The sequence below is a fragment of the Sinocyclocheilus anshuiensis genome, unplaced genomic scaffold (assembly GCF_001515605.1).
Source record: "Sinocyclocheilus anshuiensis isolate Anshui unplaced genomic scaffold, SAMN03320099.WGS_v1.1 scaffold47, whole genome shotgun sequence".
NCBI classification, from domain to species: Eukaryota; Metazoa; Chordata; class Actinopteri; order Cypriniformes; family Cyprinidae; genus Sinocyclocheilus; species Sinocyclocheilus anshuiensis.
Window position 1 is genome coordinate 460,050 of NW_015551047.1, and position 6,966 is coordinate 467,015.

A 6,966-nucleotide genomic window follows, 5' to 3' on the forward strand; every position below is an offset into this window, starting at 1 on the left:
ACCCCCCCCCCCCCCCAGGATATGCGGGATGCGGGAAGGGAATGAGGAATGAGGAAGCTTCCAGAGGAGATATGAGTAAGGATACTCAGGGTGCTTCTTGTTTCTTATTTGTTTTCCACGCTTCATTTCTTCACATCTTAGTTCCACCCCACCCCCCTTAGGATGTGAAACATCTGCCTCCTTGTGTGTGTGTAAGAAAGATCCAGTTACTACCTTTAATATTATCTGCACTGTAAATTCTCCAAATTCTTCAAATTCTCTCTGATTCTACAAATCAGATCTTACGAGGGATCACAAAGTAATTATCTTGCTGTTTAAAAATAATTGAAAAAATTGAAAACAAATAAGAAATGGCCTATTAATGATTGTGTCCCTGGGATCGCTGGTGGGGGTGCTCCAGTAGTATGGAATGCTAGGTTCACTAATGCATGCTATCTGGTCTTTGTACAACTAGTGTGAAAGCTGTGTTTGCATTCTCAGCAGCACATCAAACTTGTTCCCAGTGAGTGCTGGACTCTGCCAGGGCTGTCCCTGGTCACGATCCTGTTTGTAATATTCATGGACAGGATCTTAAGGGGGGTGTCATGTTCGGGGGCTTAGGGTGGCATCTCTGCTTTTTGCAGATGATGTCATTCTTAACACTAGAACTACCAAGGCAATTATTTTAACCATTTTTCAATTTTGCAATGTAATAACTTTGTTGAAATAAAACCTATATAACTATAATACCCTGACTTTTCTTAAATGTGTATATTTTATTCTAACATTGTTATTTTATTTAAATTACAAAACACAAAATATTTCTAAGGATTTCTACCTTGAATGGCCAAAGTGGTCAAATTGACCATTCGCATTACAGACGGCGTATAATTTCAGCTTTTGCGACTTTTCTCCAGGTTGAAGATGTGCGTCACTGTTGCCTAGCAACTTTTAGGCTAACAGTGATGGCATATAGGCTAATTTTAGTCCTGACAAGACTGAAACTGTGAAATAAAACAAACTAATTAGGCTATAATTTTTGGCGACAGTGACGATGTTTATTATTACCTATCCTAACATAACAGATCCATTTATTCATGGATTATGTTCCAAGTGGTGGCTGCATAGAATTGTTTCCGATTCATGTAATCCAAACATTTACAATAACTCCAGAGTGTTGTAAAGTACAAAAGTCAAAATGTAGCTATTGAAAAAAAGATATATGCAATCATTTCCAAAATTCACAACATGTTTTATCTACTGAAATATTCTGCTTCAGTTCATATTTGTTGGCATAGACTTTCAAATACAACATTTTCACCTTGCTTTCCCGCTTGCCGGACACAAAGTGAGGCTCGCACCTTCGGGAGTGGTCTACGTAGCTCTTACACAATTATATATTACAAAAAATTTCGTAATTGTTAGGGTGATGACATCATAAATATGACGACAGACATTCAAAGCTTCCTTGTAAAACCTCAATAGAAGCTTCGAATGTAAATATGATGTGACAAAAATGGCATTTAGTACAGTCTAGTATGAACGGTCAGAATGACCACTATGGCCATTCTAGTAGTTATAGAATTCCAGTAGTTCTAGTGTTAAGGCTTCATCGGGCTGTGACCTTCAGCGCTTACATGGGTGGTTTGACCTTTCGGGCTGTGACCTTCAGCGCTTACATGGGTGGTTTGACCTTTCGGGCTGTGACCTTCAGCGCTTACATGGGTGGTTTGACCTTTCGGGCTGTGACCTTCAGCGCTTACATGTGTGGTTTGCAGCCAAGTGTGAAGCGTTGGAATGACTGAGTCCATGGTTTCAGCCAGAAAAAGAGTTGATTGCTCAATTCAGGTTTTAGGAGTTATGTGGAGGGATTATATCTCTGGACTGATATGGGAATCCCTTGGGATTCCCCAGGATGAGCTAATCAGGGAAAAGGACAAATGGGCGTCCTTACTCAGTCTACTGCCACCGTGACCCAGTCCTAATCTTAAGCAATGGAAAATGTATGGATACTACGCATGAGTTGTGCAAATGTTTTTAAAAATACACCAGACAAAACAATACCTTTATTTGAATGAGCTGCCTCTGTTTCACCCAGGTTTATTGCAGTTGCAAATCATTAAGAAGCAGTGACAAGCAGTCACTATTACTATTTAAGCTAATAGCATAGATCAAGCTGAAATGTTATCTTGGCTTGTTTTTTTTCGCTCTCTCACTCTCTGACTATTATTTCATTGATCTTTTCCTCTTAACCTCAATAACACATACAGTATAACATAGCACAATACACACAGGACAATTCAAGTTCAGTTCAAAATGGGCATGGAGTTCACTTGCGTTTATATAAAAAGCACTCTTAAGGAGCAGGTTGGATAAACCAAAATGGTGAACTTAGATGATGGCAGCAGTGAAAGAGTTGTCTACTTGTCGTGACCCAGATGAACCAAAGTCTGAGGTAAGTTGTAAATAACTAATACATATAGAAATACCAGGAGAAATCCAAATGTGCCTTGTTTAATTATACATATTATATTTTTAAGGTATTAAGAAAACTGGCAAAAAAGCATCCAAGTGTGATCACTATCATACGTCTTGGTAAATGTGCATGTGTCCTTCTCTGTGCATTTAAAACTTTCACTGGAAATGTTTTTTGTTGTTGTTGTTGTTTTTTTGAGAATTCTAAAGATACCATTTCATTACTTAATACTTATCACTAATATATGTTCTGTTAATTTTAGATGATCCATGCAGTGTCAAAGAGTCTGGAAAGAAAGTGGGATCTCTACTGGGAAACAATGGTTTGAACCTACTTGTGAATAATGCTGCAATCGTGGCAAATGGCTCAATTCAGACCAACCGTGTAGAAGACATGAAAAACTACATTCAACACCAACGTGATAGGACCCTTCATTAAGCATTGTTAAAAGTAAAAAAAAAACAAAAAAAAGAATTGGTCCTTTGAAAGTCATTCAATTATTAAATAATTTTGGTGCGGTTGCCTCCTGGCTAAACATCAAAGCTGGGGCTTTTGTGCCACTGGGACAAAAGTTTGTGACCAGACTATTAAAATGAGTGCTTTGGGTGAAGAACAAGTCATTGGATGTGGCAGAGTTTGCAAGGTTCATGACATTAAACCTAAATGAACCTAAACCAGCCTTTGCTTGTCTCTTATCTTGATCAGAACAGCTAGTGCCAAACACACTGCTGCATCACTAAAATTAGCTACCATTCTGTTTATCAGTCATTTGTTTTTTGCGCTTGCTGCAGGTTGCACTGACTAGTCCGTTTTTCCGATTAGTTAATGTGTTCAGAGTGTGTCAACTAGTAATGGAGTTGACTACTTTTGTAGATGACTACTCAACTAGTACAAATGAGTTGCCATAATGAGCTACAATATGCAGTATAGGCTTAATGCCAACATTCAAAAGTCAGTTTTAATGCTACCTTCATTAAGTATGTGTCAAATATACCTTTAATTCAGAGATGTTGTAATTCTTTCAAATTTTTTTCTCTTTCTTTCTCTTTTATGCAGGAGTACCTACCATATCTACAAACAGCGGCCAAAGCCAGCGGGACACCAGGCATGTCCTGTAATAAAGCAGCTGTCATCAATATTTCCACCGTGGCGGGATCCATGATCAGAATGCCTCCCTTGCACACCCAATTCCCAGTGTTGCCATATGCCATTAGCAAGGTACACCAGAGTACTGCTTGTGCACTAGTTAAACTAGAGCCCATTCAATGCCTGTGATTCACTGATGCCATAAGTTGATGTATATCTCAAATGTTATGTTTGCCTATCAGGCAGGTTGTAACATGCTGACTGTGTTAGCTGCTGAAGAGTTAAAGGCGGGTGAGATCCTCTGCATGGACCCCCTTCACCCAGGATGATTGAAAACTGAAGTGAGTGGAGAAAAAGTGAGTGTAAAGCCTTTGAATCCATGTTAAGTGTAATGCAGCAGGTGCTTTCGATTTCCGCATTGTTTCCACATGATTTTTTGGACCACAGCTTTAACTGTTTCTTTACTGAATTTTGGTCATATCGTTATATCTGTCATGAATCCGGTCTGTGGTTTTCCGTCTGCTCGCCACCAGATGTTACCTTCCAGTTGCATTGACTCTAACACTACACAAACTGTTGCATGTCACTCCGGACTACATTTCCCATCATCCATTGCACTGATTACACATACAGCTGCAACCAATCAAACACCCTACATAAGCCATGGACTTCCTAAATGAACCTAAACCAGCCTGTTTAGCGTTTATCACTCTCCTAGTGATAGCTACTTTACGGAGCCAGTTCCCTGTCATAGTTTCCAGTAGTGGTGGGCAGAGCGAGGCTTCGTGAAACACTGAAACATTCGAAGCAAATGTGCCGAGGCTTCGAAACAATTCGACACCCGTCTCTACGGTGACACCTCGTGGTCATTTTCAAGTATTGCTCTGAAACAGTCTTGATAACAAATCAGTTAAGCGAATTGATGATAACATACTATATGAGTGCTTAACCCCCATCCAGAGAGTTGGGGGAGTGGTTAGTGTGCTCGACTGACATGCTGACATTTCGGGTTTGAATATGTCGCAAGCATATTCATATAATTATAATAAACAATTAAAAGTTGTGTTTTTATTGTTCTGTTCTTGTGATGTGTTGTAACATCGGTCTGACAACTGAATGAACTCTTTGTGAATAAATATGTTATTTTGGTCATGAAAAATGAGCATGAATAAAAGACATCAAGCCACAATGTCTTGCATTTTGTTTTACATATAAAGATTTTTATGTAAAAATATTAATTGTTCTGCTGTTGATGGAAAAATCCTCTCACAAGGGACACTTGTACAAGCTAGGACATACAAATTAGGGACAATTACTGCTCTCTCCTTCAAGTACTTTAGGGGATCATCCCTTCTGGGCAAAAATGCATCTCTTGCGTGGGCCTCCATTATTATGTAATCTATCAATATGAATCTATCAACTATGAAATCCTATCTCTAACTTGTTGTGCTGTCTGTCACTAACTTAGCCTATATGAATGTGTCACTATATCTATCCTAACTATCTATCAATGTCTATAGCCTATCTATCAATATCTTAATAATAACTTTTAATCTAGCCTAAATATAATTCACCAAATTACAGTATAAATGTCACTATATTGCAAAATCTCTCTCCTCTCACGAAAACCCACGAGGAGAAGATGCGTTAACTCCAGTTTGAAACTTTGTGGGGAGTTAGATTGAGACAGATGTGCGATTGTGTGGTTTGTTCCCGACCCTGTCAATCAAACGAACAGACGGGTCTCAAAACACTCGGGAAACGCCCCGATGCTTTGATTCGCCTTAGTCACATGACACGGGTGTTTCGAATCACACATCGGAACAGTGTTTCGAAACATCGTGCTTCGGGATCTCGACACCGTGTCGAAACGTCAGTTTCGCATCAGCCATCCCTAATTTCTCTCTTGTTTTGTCGTTTGGACTCGAATGTTTGCCCCTTGCCTGGATGATTGCATGTTTTTGGATTACCCGTTTGCCTCTGGATTACGTTTGCTGTCGTTTGACCCACGCCTGTATATGGATTACTCTTTTGTCTTGCCCTCAATATACCTGTTTGCCATTGTCTGACCCTTGCCTGTTTCATACCCTGTCTTTGAATAAAGCTTCGCATTTGGATCCGCTTCACAGAAACTCTTCCTTCCACTGCAGCAGCCATGTCATTCTCCATTCACATATCAATACTGCAACGTTGAGTATCTGCCGATACCAATGCTAATCTGATACCGGTTTTGTTTTTTTCTTGATTGTTAATGCAAAAATTGGACTGGATTTTGATGCCAGATGATTGTGTTTGTGTGAACAGGCCTTTAGCCCTGCAATGTACTATACATCCATCCAGAGTATTTTCCTGCCTGAGAGGTTGTGATAGGCTCCAACATCCCCCCAAACAATTTGAAAAATGGATAGATGGATTAATGTTAGTAAACTACATGTATGTTTTTATTTTCACTAGGCACCACTTGAACCAAAAGAAAGTGTGGAGGGGATGCTGCATGTCATTGGCAGCCTTACTGAGAAGCAGCACGGTGGATTATTTGACTACACTGGAGAAACAATTTCCTGGTAAATCAGAAGAAATATATAGTTCAGTCATAAAACTCTAGATGGTGCAGGCTGACGGATTGTTAATGTAACTGATGATATTCAGAGAGTTAAAAGACTTGGCACAAGCTGATTGGTTCATGCTGCATATGCAGCCAATGAGCTTACTGCCTTGCAGTTATATGGCTGGCTAGCATTCACTTGAGATTCCTGCCGTGCGCGTTCAGAGTTTCTCTGAACTCAACAGCTAGATAAGTAAACGGTCTTCACTCTGATTTCAGTGCATTATTGCATTCGTCAGATTTACATTTTTAACCTAGTAAACATACAAGTTGTACAACTACACACAGGTTATTTACGTGAGGAGTAATTACTAAGCATGTATTGTTCATATAACAGCAGTAGCATTAGCAGCAGCAGCAAGCAGTTTTCCTAGTTCATGTGAGAATACAGCGTCAAGCATCGCAGATTTAGAACAGTAAAGTGAATTGGGGATTACCTTATTTGCCTGAAATCTCCAATGCTTTTAATATCTTCTGTGGGCATTAATTTTTACATTAACCGCGAACAGATTCCTTTCAGGTGCACTGTTTGCAGTTGGCGTTTCACAGTTGTTCACAGTTTTAAGTCAAGGTGAACCCGTATAACTGTCTTTCATAAACGTCATACTGTCAACAGCCTTACCTATTTAACCATAACAACTTAATGAGCAGCAGAAAATAATATACCCGCTCATACGTGTACTCGTGCCGCATTGCAATGCACTCAGAAGAGGGAGCGCTCATTCTTAAAGGGGCCACATCTCTATTTCACTCGTTACCTTGGTTCAGCGATAGTGAAGAGTTTATTATAAAAGTCATGTTTAGTGATAGTTTAAAGATA

General features: G+C 39.5%; 1 pseudogene; it reads left to right on the plus strand.

Annotated features, from left to right (window-relative positions):
- Positions 1-2,377: 2,377 nt before the first annotated feature.
- Positions 2,378-6,109, plus strand: LOC107661864 (uncharacterized; annotated as a pseudogene).
- The last annotated feature ends 857 nt before the right edge of the window (positions 6,110-6,966 follow it).